The sequence below is a fragment of the Apium graveolens genome, chromosome 6 (assembly GCF_009905375.1).
Source record: "Apium graveolens cultivar Ventura chromosome 6, ASM990537v1, whole genome shotgun sequence".
NCBI lineage: Eukaryota > Viridiplantae > Streptophyta > Magnoliopsida > Apiales > Apiaceae > Apium > Apium graveolens.
This window is the reverse complement of record NC_133652.1, coordinates 202,279,527-202,300,455: the sequence shown is the minus strand read 5'-3', so window position 1 is coordinate 202,300,455 and position 20,929 is coordinate 202,279,527.

Sequence of the window (20,929 nt, the reverse complement as noted above, 5' to 3'; positions counted from 1 at the left end):
ATGAATCCCCCACCGGTCATCACCCTGGCCACATAAGGACCTTGTGCTGGACCGCCACCCGGCCTCTTACGCGTTGATGGACTGCCACCCAGCCACTTACACTTTGATAGACCGTACCCCGGCCTGTTGCTTATGCCGACTCAATTAGAGGGACTTACTTCCCGAACGTAGGGCAAGTAATCAAATTGTTTTCTCAAAACAGCAACCACGTTGCGAATGTAAAATACACCACAGAGCCGGATCCCCCAGGTTTTGAGCGAGTATTTAAATCCCCTTCGAAAGGAGGATCTTAAATATAAAAGAATGAGTTTTGGGGTCCGCCCTAACTTTTAGAAATCATTTTGAAGACTCGAAAACATTTTTTAGAATGTTTGGAGTACTGTTGATTTATTAAAATAAATCAGTCCCGATATATTAGAAATATCTGAATATTATTATTTAAATAATATTCTCATAAAGATAATCCTTATAAAAATAATCGAAGTAGAAGTTTTATAACTCATACTTGAAATGAATATTAAATAACCAAAGATATACTTATACGAAAGTACTATCTTTATTTGAATAATCGAAAATAAGTTTAATTATCGAAACATTATTCTATAATAAAATAAAGAATAATAATTAGTAAATAATCGGAGTCATAAGTCCTCGAATGAATATTCAAAATAATAATATTCATTAATAATATAAACGGAGTCATAAGCCCTCGAAGGAATATTCAAAATAATATTCAATAATAAAATAAACGGGATCATAAGCCCTCGAATGAATATTCAAAATAATATTCAATAATAAAATAAACGGGGTCATAAGCTCTCGAATGAATATTCAAAATAATATTCATTAATAAAATAAGGTTATCGAATAAACCTTATTTGATTCATAGTTTTAAAAACTATTCATATATATATATATATATATATATAAATATATTATACTCGGGAGCATCGACTCCCGGTTTTAGAAAAAAGTTCACCTTTGGGTCCCCTATACTAAGGGTATATGCAAATACCTCTTATCTCTAGCATAGGTATTATGCAACTAATAAGCATTTGAACCAACAGATATATAAATCAAGAATACGAAACAGGCATGCATATATACCATATCACATGCTCCAATATATCGCAAGAATTTGCTAATAACAAATATGTATTTATCACAAGATCATGCATATACACATATACATCACAACAACAGTTTATACGGGTAGAAAACTTGCTGAGCGACTGGGGGTTATAAATGGCTTGGGGCGAGTCTGGTAACCTATAAACAACATATAAGTTGGAATTAAACCAAAGTCACTTGTAAATCTATACTTTAACCAAATTATACTCTAACGCTCGTTTTGCGCTTACTGATTCTCTTAAGTCACTCGAGTACCCTCGGTTCCACCATTTTTAATAAATTAACCATTAAGGGTTTTAAGGCGATCCTTTTGCGAGTACCTTACCAACTGCATAATCCACTTTACATAAATGTTTCATACCCCAATTAGTCATTTAAGGTCCTTAACCAAGGTTTCAAAGTAAGGCGAGGGGTAATTGTTCGGTCGCGAAACGCCCTCACTTAAAATGGTTGTTTCTCCTAAACCGTACATCGGATTCAAACAAACCACATATCAAAACGAAGCTCGTAACATGAACTATCTAATGGTAATGGTAAAAACCTAACAGGGAGTTCTCGGGTCCTGATGTTAAGAGCAAAAACAGTCTAAAGTAAATCGGACATTACGACGACTATGTTTACGCGATTTCCCAAATTTTTACCATTCCAAATCATATCAATCCAACTACCAATAAACAACAACTCAAGATACACATCAATGCTACTGATTTCAGTCATAATAAGCTCAAGGATCTCAATCCAATCATATATTATAACATCTCCAAATTCAACTAAACTACTTAACAATTAAGCTCGAATCATGCTTATCATTCAAATTACTATTCATCCATCCAAACCATCTCCAAACTTCAACATTCAAACTTATTACTAAAGGGTGTGAAGATTTATACCTTTCTTGGAGGGTGTAAAGTTACTAGGAAGACTTATGGAGCCTCCTACAAGCTTGATCTTTCCAAAGAAATCAAGAACACAAAGTTAGGCTTTAAAGTTTCTAAAAGTACGATTGAAAGAACTGTAAAATGAGGGTCTTACCTTACTTATTTGGACGAGACTTGTGAACAAGAGTTGTAGGCCATCTCAATACCTTTCCAACGAACTATAGAACACAACATTTGAGTGAGTATTGAAGGAGATATGGCAGTTTGAAGTTGCTGGGTTTGTTTTAGCCGAGAGCTTTCTTCTTGAAATGGGAAAGTCAACTTTCAATTTGTATTTTTGTTATGATATTTGTTGATTGGTTGCTTCCTTTTGTCTTGAAAATAAATTAAATTTTTACCATGGTGAAAAATGTGTGGCTCACAATCAACCAACCAATCCTTCCCACTTGTCATGCTTAGGTCATCAAGCTTAGTCATCTTGTTACACTTGTCTTCTTCTTGTTGGTGTGATGACATCATCATCCACTAACCTCTTTGATTAACCCCTAATTACTTGACTAATGACCGCTTATCTGTTATACGGTTCGCTTAACTTTTGTTCTCGTTTATCGTTTGAGGGATCATATCCGGGATCTTATAACTTGGGTTCCCCTAAACCTTCCTCAATATTTTATATTCCTTTTTATGATCCCCTCTTAAAATCCTTGAATTTAAATCCTATTTATCAGTTTACCTTATACTCACTTCTTTCTGTATCTGGTGGATTTCCAGGAAAAATCAAAGTGTTCGGAATTGGATTCTGACGATCTTTACATACACTTATATACCATATAGCGTACTAATAAAATCTCAGAATATCAATAACAGAACCCCTACATAGTGTGGCATGAAAAGTTTTCTTATTCAGCATAATCTGCAAAATCACTATTCATAAGGGTTTCAAAAAAAAATTCCAAAAATTGGGGTTATTACAGTCTCCCCTCCTTAAAAGGATTCCGTCCCGGAATCAGATAGAAAACCGTTGGGGATACTTTTCTAGCATTGCACCTTCTAACTCCCAAGTCAATTTTTTCCAACATGGTGGTTCTACCACCAAACTCGGTCTAGTTTGATTACCCTGCTCCTAAGCACTTGTTCCCTTTCCATCTATAACCCCACCTGGTTGCTCAATATAGGTTACGCCTGGTAGCATGTCTATGCGCTCATATGCCCCTATTTGTCTGGCATCCGGATTACACTTCCTTAATATTGATATGTGAAACATGTTATGAACTTGCTACAGGTTCGGGGGTAGGGCTAGCTCATATGCTAACTTCCCAATACGTCTTAATATCTCCAAGGGTCCAATAAATCGTAGACTTAGCTTTCCTTTCTTTCCGAACCTCATCAATCCTTTCCAAGGGATACCTATAACATTACTAGGTCCCCTATTTCATACTCTTTGTCCTTTCGAGTCAAATCAGCATACTTTTTATGTCCATCTTGGGTTACTACCAGCCGTCCTCTGATTAGATCTATTATATCCCTGGTCCTTTGGACTACTGCGGGTCCGAGCATCTTGCGCTCTACAACTTCATCCTAACATACGGGAGATCGACATTTTCTTCCCTCAAGGATCTCATAAGGCGACATCTCGATAATGATATATGATCTATTGTCGTAAGAAAACTCAATCCGTGTTAAGTGATCATTCCAATTTCTTTCAAGTCTATTGCACAGACTCTCATTATAGCTTTTAGCATTAGAGCTTTTGCTTCTCAATATCCATTCTTTTCCAGTTCGTAATTGTTACTATCTTCCATACCTAATATCATACTGGTTACACTTTTGCTTGCTAGCATTCTATAACCTTTAAATAAACGCGTCAACCTTAGTATCACGAATGCGTTAGAATCGGAATACCCCTGCACTGATACTACTTCATTCCTAGCGGCTTCCATCTTTGAAAGCTCGATCCTTCGTATAGAAGTAAAAGAATTTATTGAGAGATCACTATGATCATGAACACTTGTTTTATTGCATAGTTAGTACAGAAGGTGGCCAGCCTTTAGTACTTGACAAGCAATTAAACAATAGATGGTATCCTACTAGGCTTCTATCACACAGATAGATAGTCATTCGGCAATACCTCCCCTTCTGGAAGGGTTGTTCTTCTCAGCTTACATGAAATGAAAAGAAGAGAAAAGAACGAACTGAAGAGAATTGTATATTCGTAAAAAAAAAAATTATTGCCATAAAATATCTGGCTTGGAATCTACCTCTGAACTATAGAGGTTTGTCATAGGAGAACAAAACATATATGTATTTATATCAACATTAAGTATTATAGCATCGTATTTCATATGCTTAAATATTTTTGCTATTCCGTCCATCATTCTATGGACCCATGCTCTTCCTCGAGCTTATACACAATCACCTTTGAAACTTCCTCGATATTGAAAATCTAATCTGGGATCTCATTCTAGACATCATCGTTACTAGAATTATATGCTTGCACCGCAACCTTCCTCATATAGTAACACGACTCTCTTTTCATAAGAGGGAATAAATATTCAATAGGTAGATACTTTACTTAATTAGTCTATCAATGATAACTTATGCACTACCACGACCCGATTAGTGGTACTCAATCTCAACATCCATTCCAATACAACTCTCATGGTTGTAATCGACTCATTACTCGCAGAATCATTGCTGCATTACTATGGTCCACCACTGACCTACTGTCGTAATTCACTTTCCATGAAATCTTAATATCTAACCATACGGAGTCCATACATGTTGTATAGAATTCTCCTAAGGAGGTAACATAATTACCATTCATAATTCATGAAGAACACTCTAGATCCTGATGTACATACATGACATGAAGCAGATAAAATTGCAGAAGAGTTTCAATCAAAGCAACGATAGCAGGTTAATCCCATTCTTAATCATATACCTTCAATAGAAGACTTAACTCGAAGGTTCGTCTAGTCCTTTTTGAAACATGGTCCTGGCTTATCTCAAGATAGTACCTTCTGAGATAGATAGCCTGCTCATGGCGATTACACGAATTAAACCTTTATCAACTACTATTACGGTTGGGTATTGCACAGTCATCAGAAGGAATGTCAATCTTCCAAACCATAATACAACCTTCACAGCTTTAACCATCATCACTGTATTCCTTTGGCTCAAGTGCCTATAATTATCCTCTTACCTTTAAAGTGTTGGCCACCTCTTTGGCCTTTCCTGATAGTAAAATTTCCTTACAGTCAATGTCATTTTAACCACCTCCAAATAAATTTTCTACATCATCTCAATCACTGCTTATGTGAAGATGTTTTCCATAAAATCTGATGAGTAAAAAAAAATATCCCCATTTTTCCATAAGTTATTGCCTCAGTCTTTAGAGGTTAATCACTGTCACGACTGACTCTCAATCATACTTAGAACATCTTTAATCTTAGGTCCTAATTGCCCTGAACAATTTCGACCTTTACTGGTTCGATCCATACTTTCTCGGGGTTTAACACGTGCCCCACTTGGCATCATTATAATTACGTCATATTTCCTTTATCAACATTTTTATTCTTGAGAATTTTGAATATTACCTTTCTTCTTGTAAAACCTCTAAGGTTATCCTTGAATCGTTCCTCCTGTATTTCCTAGATATAGGGCATATCAAAATACCATATACTAATACTAGAATCATTGTCTATATACTTTTGAAAAATTTCTCCACTGATTCTTTAAAGGTTGTTGTTACCTTAATCCTTTCCAATTCATACTGTCAAAACTCATACTATCCCTATTAAGGGTGAAATGCCAACCTTTATGCATTCCCCTATGATTCATTTTAAGTTACCGATGTTCTATCCTTAATTCCACCTTTAGAAAAAGTACATGCATCCTTCTATGGATAAATCAAGTCATATATCCTTGATAGATTATCTTATTTAATCATTCCCATCTCGATAGTCTATACCGAATTTCACAATAATATCCTTATTCAAAATGAGGTCAACCAATATGGCCTCCAAAAGATAACAACGGTTATCCGCTTTTCTTGCCTGATTTAGTAATGATAACAGGGATGTTCTAGAAGATATTGGCCGTGTTCAACGTAAACTTCTTCTTAATATATCCTTATTTTCTTTTGTTGTTTATCTCAACAGTCATCTCAATGTTGGGATATCTTTCATACCCGGCGTCTCCCGTTCTGGGTATCATGCCCCCGGTCTTACACTTCACTTTCTTGAAGGTCACTTCCTTCATCCAATTTTCTCAATTTCTTACTTTCTTGTCTCCTCAGTCTATCCGCGTCTCATTATTTATCCTTCGAACTATCTCAAGGTTTCCTCAAATCCTCCCAACTTACAGGGGATAAAATATATGTATCTCTTATTCCTTCAATCATCAACTTTAACTTATGGTGAATCACCCTCATCCTGACGATTACATACTTTTCTATTTCTATTGCTACGAGTCTTTAGGGTTTCCTCATACCCAACTCCCTTATCATTCCTCAAACTCTATTGCCTTTATATTCCTTTCCACTTCAATTCCTTTTTATTTTCCTTTCTCTTATCATTATTTCATGAACCAACACAACATAAGCATTTATTTCAAACATCCCGTCATTCTGGATTCGTGTCCTCAGAACGAATCTTGACAACTTTTACAACTTAGGTTCATAATTCATCATACTCGTCCACTTTTGTTCTGGCTCTAAAGCTTTTACACTATCTCCATAACCTTGGGAATTACTTTCCCGAAAACAATTGACTGAACTTTAATCAGCTTATTATAACCTCTGGCTCCGTGCCTTTCTTGGTCTTTCACCAGCGGCTGGCCTTTCTCTTAGGAGGGTAAGTGACAAAACAGTCTTTTGTGATTCGTTAATCATTTAGAATCTCAAATGATTCCTATATTTCCTTTAGCCAGGCTCTTGCCTCGACTGGGTTCGCTTGTTCCTTGGAACTCTAAGAGCTTAGTGACTTAAAGGTCCTGAAAGAATTTCTCACCGCATTATTTCCTCAAGGTGGTGGTTGGGAATAAAAGTATAAGTTCTGTTTAGACAGGTCCATGAATTGTCGTATAGGAGTACCGTCTCGGGTCCCCTTTCCTTACTCGACTCCCGTTTCCATAGTCTGAACGTTCCCTCATTCTCCCCATAATCGGGGTCATTCTACATGTTTTAAATCCTCATTTTCCACTCCATTATGTTATGGGTTCCTTCTATCTTGATGGCGACCTCCCTGACTATCACGTTCAGGGTTTGCTCTAAATCTTATTCCTCAAACTAGCTTTCATCTAAGATTTCATCTTTAAGCTATTGAACATTTGGAACCCAAATTCTGTAGGAATACCTCATTATTCCCTTATCATCTTTCTCGGTATTAATCTCTTATCTATTTGTTGGCTCTCTGCCTTCATTCATCACTTTTTCTGGCACAATATGATCTTTTCCAATAATTCGGACTGTATTGCAATCTCAAACAGCTTTTCGGTACCGGCTCCGGTTACCTTCACTTCTATTTTCATTTTCTCAAAATCTCTTATAAACTCTCCAAAAGACATTATCATCTTGAGTCTCTCCTTTTTACTAAGGGCATCAGCCACCACATTGGCTTTCCCCGAATGATAAAGAATCTCCCAATCATAATTCTTGATTAGCTCTAACCGCCTCCTCTGGCGTATGTTGAGCTCTTTTTACGTAAAAATGTACTAGAGCTCCTATGGTTTGTGAATCTCGCACTTCTCTCCATACAAGTAGTGCCTCAAATCTTTAGGGCAAAACTATTGCCACGAGCCCAAGCTCATGGGTGGGGATATCAAAATTTATATTCCCTTAATTGTCTTGACGCGTACGCGATTACCTTGCTGTGTTATATAAGAAGCACCCTAATTCTTTATGCGAAGCGTCATTACAATTCACAAAATCTCCTTTTTCCATCCGGCAATGCCAACATAGGGAACGTCACCAACCTTTGCTTCGGTTCTTAAAAGTTGTTCATTTCTCTGTCCATTCGAACTTTTCAGTCTTACGAGTAAGCCGCGTTAAAGGGGCTACTATCTTTACAAACTTGAACGAACCTCCGGCAGTGACCGGCCAATCCTACCTCTGGTAGTTCCCTAACCATGGTCATCAATTCCTCAGTGGTCCTTTATTCATTCTTGTCAGGAACCTCCACGGGATCCTCCCCAGCAACAATCCCTTCTAGGACAATATCCTCAACCGCTACATCCTCAATATGAACATTATCTGATCCTGCGTTAGGACGCTCTATCGGATCCACAATCCGATCTCCAATTAGTAATAAAACATCATCACGCGGTTGCTCCTCATCCTAAGGGTTCGGAGTCCCGCTACCATACACGATAATGAACTACGCTTCTATCATGATATTTATAAGGGTTCCCATAAGGGTTTTAACTGTCAGTACTACGTTAGGTAGCCTGACTATGAACTTGGCAAGAGTTCTTATTATCTTAGTGAACTTATTATCTTAACGTCACATCATCTCTGAGGTTTATAACGCTTAGCTCTGATACCATTTCTGTAACACCCCCAAATCCGGGGTCAGGAATCCGGGTTGTCACGAGTTCCATTTCCCTTAATAACACCCAATCTTAATAAATAATCAACTATTCTGTACTGTGACCCCGCCATAAACACACACACCACAAGTTATAGTCTCAGAGATTAATATCCAAAAATTATCACAAGTCGTTTTATTCCACAATTATATGCCTATACACCTTAAAAGGGTTTCTGAATAAATTTACATTTCTTTGCCATTATTACAATTCATAAATATACATAGATCTGGTTCATCAATAGTTGAAAACCTAGCCTATTGGTAGCTCCTACCTCAGCTACGGCGGCATCAACGCTTCCAGAAAACGGCGGAACATTTTCTAACCGCTTGCGAATTGGAAGCTTGGTCATGTTCATCTTGTCTATCTGATGTTGTGTGATGAAAGAAGAAAGCAAGGGTGAGCAACAAGCCCACCAAAATAATATGTATAATGATTTACAATATATGAGCATTCTCATAGTACTCATGAAAGTCTTGGTCAAGAAGAAATGAACCAAGGTGATATCTTAACGCGACCAAGTCGCAAAATATTCAGTACATGTACATATATACTTTTCACAATCTTTGAAATCCTCTGACATATATAATATACACAGAGTTCCAGTTTATAACTGTATAAAAATATCATTGCAAGGTGATCTCATATATCCAACCTTGTCTCAACGTTTTTCTGAAAATCTTTGTCATGCATAAGATAATCATTAACTAGATATAAGTTTAAAAGATGAAGTTACAAGATACTCCAATATACTTATATCTTTTCCGAATACTACTTGAACTACCACCGTTCAAGTTATAATTAGTTTCAAAAGTTCATCATACTGATGAGACTACAAGATAAGACTTGAATAGATTCAATCTTTGAAATATCATTATAAATAATGAAGTTACGAGATACTTCATTAAGTCCTGATATATATATATACACACCTATATATATATACATTTCATACACTCCTTGAAAACCTCTATTATGAAAATTATAAATAGAGTTGCAATATCCAATGAATTTGGAAAGGAGAAAACCTTAGCATAAACCTGATATCTTGCTGATCAGGCAAAGATACCAATAAGTAACCTTTTCTACTAGTAGATGGATGAATCCCCCACCGGTCATCACCCTGGCCACATAATTAGTAAATAATCGGAGTCATAAGTTCTCGAATGAATATTCAAAATAATAATATTCATTAATAATATAAACGGAGTCATAAGCCCTCGAATGAATATTCAAAATTAATGCTCGTTTTTCGCTTACTGATTCTCTTAAGTCGCTCGAGTACCCTCGGCTCCACCATTTTTAATAAATTAACCATTAAGTATTTTAAGGAGATTCTTTCGCGAGTACCTTACCAACTGCCTAATACACTTTACATAAATGTTTCATACCCCAATTAGTCATTTAAGGTCCTTAACCAAGGTTTCAAAGTAAGGCGAGGGGTACTGGTTCGGTCCCGAAACGCTGTTACTTAAAACGGTCATTTCTCCTAAACTGTATATCGGATTCAAACGAACCACATATCAAAACGAAGCTCGTAACATGAACTATCTAATCATGGTAATGGTAAAAACCTAACAGGGAGTTCTCTGGTCCTGATGTTAAGAGCAAAAATAGTCTAAAGTAAATCGGACATTACGACGGCTATGTTTACGCGATTTCCCAAATTTTTACCATTCCAAATCATATCAATCCAACTACCAATAAACAAAAACTCAAGATACACATCAATTCTACTGATTTCATTCATAATAAGCTCAAGGATCTCAATCCAATCATATATTATAACATCTCCAAATTCAACTAAACTACTTAACAATTAAGCTCGAATCATGCTTATCATTCAAATTACTACTCATCCATCCAAACCATCTCCAAACTTCAACATTCAAACTTATTACTAAAGGGTGTGAAGATTTATACCTTTCTTGGAGGGTGGAAAGTTACTAGGAAGACTTATGGAGCCTCCTACAAGCTTGATCTTTCCAAAGAAATCAAGAACACAAAGTTAGGCTTTAAAGTTTCTAAAAGTCCGATTGAAAGAACTGTAAAATTGAGGGTCTTACCTTGCTTATTTGGACGAGACTTGTGAACATGAGTTGTAGGCCATCTCAATACCTTTCCAACGAGCTATATAACACAACATTTGAATGAGTATTGAAGGAGATATGGCAGTTTGAAGTTGCTGGGTTTGTTTTAGCCGAGAGCTTTCTTCTTGAAATGGGAAAGTCAACTTTCAATTTGTATTTGTGTTATGATATTTGTTGGTTGGTTGCTTCCTTTTTTCTTTAAAATAAATTAAATTTTTACCATGGTGAAAAATGTGTGGCTCACAATCAACCAACCAATCCTTCCCACTTGTCATGCTTAGGTCATCAAGCTTAGGTCATCTTGTTACACTTGTCTTCTTCTTGTTGGTGTGATGACATCATCATCCACTAACCTATTTGATTAACCCCTAATTACTTGGCTAATGACCGCTTATCTGTTATACGGTTCGCTTAACTTTCGTTCTCGTTTATCGTTTGAGGGATCATATCCGAGATCTTATCACTTGGGTTCCCCTAAACCTTCCTCAATATTTTATATTCCTCTTTATGATCCCCTCTTAAAATCCTTGAATTTAAATCCTATTTATCCTGTTACCTTATACTCACTTCTTTCTGTATCTGGTGGATTTCCGGGAAAAATCAAAGTGTTCGGAATTGGATTCTGACGATCTTTACATACACTTATATATCATATAGAGTACTAATAAAATCTCAGAATATCAATAACAGAACCCCTACATGGCATGAAAAGTTTTCTTATTCAGCATAATCTGCAAAATCACTATTCATAAGGGTTTCAAAAACAAAATTCCAAAAATTGGGGTTATTACATTAAATCATGAAGAAGCTCCATCTGATTTGCACTTTGTGCAAGATCTTCTAACACACAGTGAGATTGGGTATGCATTAACCCAGCCTCAAGTCATTTCCAGCCAACAAGTCCTAACGTTCTGGTGGACTGGGCATTTTGATAATGGTGGTGCTACTTGTACTCCAAGCATTATTTTCGAAGTAAATGATTTTGAGCATGTGGTAACACCTGGAGTAGTTCGTAAAGCTCTACACTTACCAGAAGGTTGCGTTGCCTCAACACCGGAGGAACCCGTTCTACAGCAGCTCATGGCCAATTTGGGGTATGAGAAGAGTTTGGCCAAGCTTGGACAGTTGAAAAGAGCACATATCAGAAAGGAATGGAGTTTTTTCTTCGACTGCATCACTAAAGCATTCGGCAATAAGTGTTCCAACTTTGATGGCATTCCTATTATGAGTCAGCACATCGGGTATGCTATTATTCACCAAACTCATTTTGATTTTGCAAGTGCTGTGCTAGGCTTTATAGGGGATAGGATGACAGAGGATAGGAATGTAGTATACTTTGCTAGATTCTGTCAGCTTATATATACTTTTTGCTGTGCTAATGAACCTCAACCAGCCAGTTCTTTATTTCCACCCTTTAAACTTGCAAAACGGGCTTTTAATGACTTGGTAAATGCTGACCTTAAGAAAAAGGTGGTTAGACCCTTACAGATACCTCAGTCTGTAAAACAGATCTTGGTAAATGCTGATCCTCTAACCTACAGATCTGTTTACCCTAATGTTCAACCCACCACTACATCCCAGACACCACAATAACCATCAGAACATACCACACATACTCCTCAACCTACTCAACCCTCTATCAGAACACATCTCAAACCTTCACAGATAACTCAACCTTCATCATCAGCACATACTGTGAAGCCTTCATCTTCCAAGCCCAAGAGGACAAAGACTATACCTCAGACACCACAGAAGAGAAGGAGGATTGTTCTAAGAGATGAGTTAGACAGTGAGGAACAGGTTTCTGTATCAGAACCTGTTATTAAAGAAGCTGAGACGGTCCCTTCTCAGAAGGATACTGGAATTGGGGGATCTAAGCTTCTCAAAAGGCTTAGAAGAATGTCTTATGCTGAAACTCCCAAGGAATCTCCATCTTCAAAGAAAAGAAAGAAACAGAGAGCTCACAGGCTAGTTTTAGATGATGAGGAAGCAGTAGCTAAGGAAGGAGATCAGAAATCTCTGATCTCATAAGAGCCAGAAATTGCTGAAGCTACTGCTACAGATAAAGCATCTACACCACCTGTGTCTACTGTACACGAACCAGTATCTACTGCAGACCCAGGCACAAGTGCTGAAATTGATATTCACAACCTGGTTGTGCCTGAGGTTCTCTACTTAGAAGCTCCAACAGCTCCAATTAATCCATCAACAACACCAATTACTGATGCTAATGAAACTCCAGAATTGTCTACAACACCTTATTTGCATCTAGATGTTGATAATCAGACTATAGGTGATCATCAAAATATGGTTGTTGATCAGAACTTGGAAGCAGATCAGCACTTAGAGGATGATGTTGAAGCCTCAATTGCTTCTCATGCTATTCTTGTATCAGAAGATGCTGACTCTGTAAGTTCTGATGCTGCAAATGCTGATACTACTGGTGATGCTGCTATAAATGAACATGCTACTGCAACTGGTCCATCAGGACATGCACCTCAAAAAACTATTCACAAAAGTGAGATAGTCAAGAAGTTTGTTACAGGAGAAGCACCAGTACCTTGGAGTGAAACTCCTAGAGGACAGGAGTGGACTAAGGAGTGGAACACAGTTACCTTTGTTTCATCTGAAAAAATTCTTGCTGAGCACTTGGCAAAAGCTGATGAGATGCTAATTAATAATGATTTCAAGACACAGCTAAGAGTTACTACACTTACTACAAGTCACCTTCAAGGTCAACAGTTTGTCACTCAAGACAAGTTGAACAGGGTTCAAGAACTCTTAATGCAGCAAGATACACTTGTCAAGCTGGACAAGAAAAACTTTTTCAAACCTACCTTTGATAGAGTTGCTTACATTGAGAAGACCCAAGAGAAGCAACAATCTCAGATTAATGAAATTTTGAAAAATCAAGCTTCTCAGCAATCTCAACTCGATGAAATCCAATCCTCAGTTGAATTGTTTGTCTCTCTTCTCTTACCTGCTGATGCCAAAAAGGGGGAGAAGGTACTTAAGTCCAAATGCAAAACTGTTAAGACACTGAAGGGGAAGGATGATGAAAATAATGACCAGGGAAACTCTGGAATGGGTGGAGGTCATAGTAAAGGTAGAGGTCTCTCATCAAGAAGAGCTGAAGCTATAGGTCATAGAACAAGTTCTGATACTGGAAAAAGAATTACTTCTGATACTGGTAAAAGAATAATTTCTGATGAACTTTTGGATCTTGATGAAGAAATTTCAAGACAGTTATTTCTGAAAGAAAATCCAGGGATGGACTTTGAGAGTCTATTAGAAAAAGAAGCTAGACTTAAGTCAGAAAAAGTCAATTCTAAGTCTGAAGCTTCTGTTGGTAAAAAGAAACTTCCTAAGGCCAAAGGCATTGTGATAAGAGAAAGGACAAATCTTGAGGCAACCAAGGCTAAATCACAATTGCAAATAGATCCAAGGTCCAAAGGCAAAGAAAATGTTGGTGAACCTATAAAGGTTTATGTGCCTCCTGTGGATGAAGAAATTACTGTTGAAGATGCTGATCTTACTCCGACTTCAAGAAATATTTCTAAGACAACCTCTGACATGGCTCAAGTTGTTCAGAGTCAAGATTTAGTTAGTTCTGATATTACAAAGAAGCAAGTAACCTCTGACACAGCTCAAGTTGACTTGATATCAGAAGATAAATCAAAGGAAACCTCTGACATTGCTCATGTTAAATCCTCAAAGTTACTCCTACCAGGATTCACCAAAGCCAAACAGACTCAACCTTTGAAGACTGTAGCAAGTGGTTTTGAAGCAAGAGTGGTTACTGGAAAGGAAGCAAGAGATAAATCTGGATTGGGTAGTGTTGATGAAAGAAGAGTATAGAACACAACCAATGATCCAACTTCATTAAGTGAACCAGGTGTTGGAGCAACTCCTGAAAGATTGAATCAACTAGAATCTGTACAGATGGTTTACCATACTTACTTGAAAGAACACATCTTGTTATATTTCATGACAGATGGTAGGGTTTACCACATAAGGGAAAATGCTATTCCATTGAAGTATTTTGAAGAACTGGAACATGTTTTATTTTTACTTCAAGTGAATGACAGAATAACAGAAAGTGCTGCAAACTATTTGAAGGCTCAAATTCAGAGACAGAAAAGGCTTTATTCTGTAAAGTCTGACAGCACATATCTTCCAAAGTACAGAGATCACAAGGGTGATATTTTTGAGATGAAGCCTAACTCTGCTATGATTATAACTACCTTTCTGGGTTATAAGGCTGTAGAATTCAATCTTGAGTCTGACAAGGAATATTTGATCAGACTGGATCAGGACATAAGGAAAGCTAGAATTAATGATCTCAGGGCTGCTATCTTCCAAACTGGTGAAGATTCTGCAGAGCTTAAAGATGCTAAAAGGAGGATGATTGATGAACTCAGATATGCTGAGAGATGTTTGTTAAAGAACTATCTCAGAACAACTCCTGACATCAGAGAGATCAGAAAGTGAATCCAAGTCAAGATCTACAACTGCTCAAATTCTAATATGTATACAGACTGAAGTTGTTATCAGAAGTTAAAGTTGGTAAAGCTTTAAGGACTGTAAGTTGTAGTTATCTAGTCAATTTCTCATGCATCTGTACGTAATGTTTTTGACATCATCAAATAATTGTTAAACTTGTATATTATGCTAATTTACAAGTTGGGGGAGATTGTTAGATATATTTGATAATGTCATGACTAATATGATTTATGTTTAGTTTTCAGATCTTACTTAAACAGGACAAATCAGTACTTAACTGAAATCAGCACTTATACTGAAGTCAGAACTTAAGTCATCAGTACTTAAGGTTCAGAAGATATTTATCAGAAGATAATATCAGGACTTAAAGGAAACGTTCAGATAAGGAAGGCGGCTGATTGAAGAAAGAAGATCGAGACAAATGTAAGAAGAGATATGCATGAAAAAGGAATTCTATGAAGAATAGAATACTTGGAAGAAAAGATATCTGATTGATATATTTTAGGAAGTAGAATTATATTCCATATCAATTAGCGATTATCTTGTAACTGTGTAGTATATAAACACAGACATAGGGTTTACACTATAAGTGTTATCATTATCGAGAATATTATTCATTGTAACCCTAACAGCTCTCGTGAAATTTGTTCATCACTAAGAGAGGACAGTTCCATATTGTAACAGAGTTTATTGCTTTGAATAAAGTCTTTTTTCTGTTACTTGTGTTATTAGAATTCGATTTGATTGTGCTATACAGTGTATTCAACCCCCCTCTATAGTGTGTGTGACCTAACAGGGATTACACTTTTACTTCTTAATTATTTTATGAGCACGAATGAATGTCAGCCAAGATCCAATTAAAGTGCAAGAAATAATTGGCTAACTCGTACTTGTGTCAAATATAATCTCCCCCTTGAAGATAAAGTACTTTTCTTTTTAGATCTTCTCGTTGGAATGATTTTTTACGAAGATCAAGTACTTATTCGAATTCTAAGTTCGAATCTAAGTTCTCCCCGAGAACTTCCTTTATAAGAGAGCTTGTATTAGAGCTTAAGATGAAGTAGAGAAGTTAAGTACAAAGCTTAAATACAAAGAACTTAAATAAGAAGCTAAAACTAACCACTTTTGAAAAACTGTCGGAAAAGTTCGCCAGAAAAATTCGCCGGAGGTTCGGCCGGATTTTGGCTATTGGCCGAACTTGGGCAGCCCTTCGGGAGGCCGGGAAGTGGTAGTGGATGAGTTCACTTGGTGGGATAAAGCTTGGTTGGGTGAAGCTAAGCTTGGGTTTCAAAAACCTTGTATATATGTAAGTATAAAAAAGAGAGAGAAGGTTTTTGAGAAGAAGTGTGTGTATAGAATTTGAAAGAGATGAAGAGAAGCACTTCTTGAAAAAATCCCAGCAAATTTGTGGCTCTTTAGCTAATTGAAAATGGGTTGGGGTGGGGGTTTATTTATAGGAGAAGTTGGGTGGAATGAATGGTGAAGATTTGAGAAGGAATGGATGGTGGATGGAGTGTATCACATGGATTGATGACATGGCAAGTAGGTTGTGTTTCTTTGCAAGTGGGAAGGAAGCACAAGCTAGTACTCATTCAAATCTCAGCTGATATATATATATTAAATATATATTTTTCTTTTCTTTTAATCATTCCTTAATTACTTTAATTAAGGATTAAGCACCATTAATTATGACCACCCAAAAACACTTAAATAAATGTCATAAAAAATATGATAATTACCTAAATAATATAAAATGATGTCCTGCAAGTTTTGGTCAACTTTATTCAATGGTAGCTAGGTCAAACTTGGTCAACTGTGGGACCAACTGTCTCGATTTTCGTGCATGGACAAAAATTCTCAGAAAGCTACGAAATTTTTACCATACTTAGAAACTACCATTTAAATGATCCATTCCAAATTTCAAGTCATTCTAGCAAGTGGAAGTATTTTATCTCAAATTGGAACTGTTCTGTCAGCCTTTCTTCCGAGTAAAAATACCATTGGTCTTGAAATAAAGGAGATGGATCTTTTGACCAAAGTTTTGACTTGTATAAATACTTAATATATATTACCTAATATATGAGATATATTTGGGTGATAGGAAATGTGTTTGAGTATTTTTTTTTGAATAATTTTCTCCGAGAAATGCTGATTTTACGAAACGGGAGAAAATTACTGTAAGTATACAGAAATGAGTTGCAGAACTGAATATTAATATTCCAATCATGAATATTAATAATATTTGAATAAAAAATCTTTTGATTATATGTAGAGATATATTTTGGAGTGAAGAGTTAAATGTTTTTGATATAGCACGAGACTTTTAAAGAATATCTCTGATATATTCTTTATTCAAGCTTGTTGCCATATTCCTGTTGGAACACAGATCTAAGAAATATCATATCTTGATGTTTCTTCTTCGATCATATTGCCTTAGAGATATATTCCATAAAGATATAGTTTTGATATTTTGCAAAAATGGAATATCTCTTTTATCTGTTTAAAAGACATGATTTTGGTAGTTTGACTTTGATTTGGATCAATTAAATTCATGTCCTAATGGAGAGTGTAATATCCATGATATATCGTGTAATTATTTTTGCTAATAAATAATTATTATATGTGTTTAATATCTATTCTGTGAATTATTTGTTAAGTGTTAAATGTGTTGGATGTTTAAAAATATTATTAATTGAGTATTTTAATTTTTATATGTCCAAAATAAAATATAGATAATTGTCATATCTTTCTAATTATTTTTATGTTGATTTATGAATTTATAAGAATCATATGAAATTTATAAAATCTTTTTACGGGTATTTAAAATCTATTTTATAAAAACGGGAACCAACCGACGTCATCCGTTGTTACGTTTTTAGAACCTGAAACTCTTCCGAGAACTCCTTCCTAACCTAATTGTTATATTCTGAGCATATTCCATGTTTCGACTTTTTCGATCCGGCGTACGGTTTGTCCTGCGCGGGTCCCGGCGCAACATTTTCGATACAATATTCGTTTTGGTAAATCAATAAAACTTGTATTTTCGATAAACGGGAGCTTTTTATTAAACTATCCCAATTATCACCTCGTAGTACGTGTAACCAGGCGCTGAGACCAAGACCGCAGTACAAATTGTACTGATTTGGATAATTATCCCAAAAACCGATACCGTTTGGATCAGTTTTTATAAATAAACGTATCGTTTTATATCTGGAATGATCCAATGGGATACTAATTTTCCGTAATTATAAATAGCCTTTTACCGTATTTTATTTTGTATCAAAATCATTTGCAGTCAGTAATTATATAAATTTCCAGAGAAAATCCTTATATTCATAAACCCTTCTGAAAATCAAACCACAAATTGAAGGTGTTATTGATCTCTGTTTGGAACGCTCGAGTAACCAAAACAGAGGTTTTAAGGTGTTCTTTCAGTTTCTTCAAGTTTCAGAACTATAGAAATCAAGGTTATTTTTCTATAATTTTATTTAATTTCAAATTATTTTTATTAAAAATATGAATTTTTGTTCGGATAATTGTTTGTATGATTTGATGATTGCATGTCGTAGAGCTTGTTTTCCTGATGATTTTCATATGTAATACGTCTGATTTGGAGTTCAATAACTTGCTCAAAAGTGGGTTTAATTCTCGAATTTTAAAATTAGGGTTTATAACCCGTATGAATGTTTTCAATTGAAATTTGGGGCTTTTTGATTTAGGGGTTATTAGCTGTTGATTTATAGTGGATTATGTTCCTTATGAAATTTGCAATCGATTGGTATATAGCTCGTTAACAGAGGATGCTTGAATCGTAGGGAGTTGTCTTTTTAAGTTTTCGATGTTTCGCCGGAAACCGGCGATGTTCTTGGCCAATTTCCGGCCAAGTCTGGGGTTATTGATATGTTTTGATAGCATGAATCGATTCTTGGTTGTTTGTAGATGTGATCTGGAGCTTGTGGTGGGGTGAGGATGCCGGGAACGTGTCCTCCGGCCACCCCCGACGTTTTCCCGGCGACCCCTGTCTAAATTGCAGTTTAGTACCTTATCTCTTGAAAACGATGAAGTTCAGTCCCTGAACTTTCCAGAGTTTTCAAAAATAGGATTCCTGTTTTAAAATTATTCAAAAATCATATTTCCTATTTATTTTATTATAAAAATTCGATTTTAATTTCTGAAAATTCCAAAAATTATTATTTTAATTCCAAAAATTATTTTTAATTCAAAAATAAATATGAATTAATTAGTTAATTAATTTCAGTCAATTTTTAATTGATTAATTGATCAATTAATTCGAAAATTAATTGATTAATTGATTTAATTAACTATTAATTGATTTTAATTAATTATTTAATTAGATTTAATTATTTAAAAATGATTTAAAAATTCTGATAAATAGTTTCGAGCTTTAAAATATTATTTTAAATTATTTTCAAGGCTCGATAATTATTATAAAATTGTGTTGAAGCCAGAATGGGCCAACTGAACCCTGTTTATTACTCCGAAATTGATCCAACGACCCATTTTAATTCCGAAAAATATTTTAAAAATCATTTTAAGTACCCGAAAGCATATTTATGGCCCGAGACTTCTTTATAAATGATATATCATTGATTATGTGACGTGTTATGTGATATATGTGACTTGTTGGTTGACTGTCGGTCTGTATATTCGATGTTTACTTGTTTATTGCGTAACTTTCAATCCGTTAATCAGATTTGGGTGAAACGAAGGGTAGATAGAAGTATGTGTCGAATAGAATCGTATGAGTTGAATATTGATAGATGCTTATGATATGTGAGCAGAAGAGGCAAGGCGTAGGAAAGGGAAACAGGTAGTCAAGGAGTAAGACAGTGGTGATTGAGAGCAAGTACAGTGTAGTAAGCTAGTACCAGGCAAGTGTTCTGAACTTTCTCGAGATGTTGTATTGATTGATAATCTTATTTTATATTGCAAGTGCTTTGAAGCACTGAACCCAAAACCCTGATTCTAGTTATTGATCTTTAGCCATAAACTTGATTCTTTCTAGACCATTGATTGTTGTATACCCAAATACGAACCTCAAATATACGATACTACTCCACAAATACATACAAACTAATTATCAAACACTGAACCAGATTGTTTACACACTCAAACCATTGTATCTTATGCTTTGAAAGACCAAGTTTTTGAATCCCTGAAACATTGATTCCTTTGTTATCCAATTCTTTCACTACCTAACAGCCAAGCTTTGGAAATACCATATTGATCTTTGTGCAGATTGAAACCATTTTCATTATTGAATGTCCAATGTTGTTAATGATCCTGTTTATTGTTTATTACTGCTTATTCTGTTATTATGGTAGAATTTGATTATTTTTATAAATTTTGGACCAGATTCGTGGTCAGACCATATAATGGTCAAGTTAGGCCAATGTGTGCCTTGGATCCAGTAGTTAGAGCAGTGTTGTGTGCTTTGCTCGGGGTTAGTGCGTGACTGATCAATAGCCTAACCTTGGTTTTTAAAATGAAAATATAATATCCAATTCTAAATCATAATCCATTGTTCACTTGATATCATAACCATATTCACCTGATGATCATTATTCTCAGTTTTGTCATTGTGACTTGCTGAGCTAGTTAGCTCATTTGTGCAATGTTGTTTATGTTCTTTTCCAGTTAAGAAGGAACCGGTTGGTACCGAGGATCCCCAGTCCAGCGCGAGAGCTAGTGGTTCAGGTTGATCGAGTTGAGCTAGTAGGC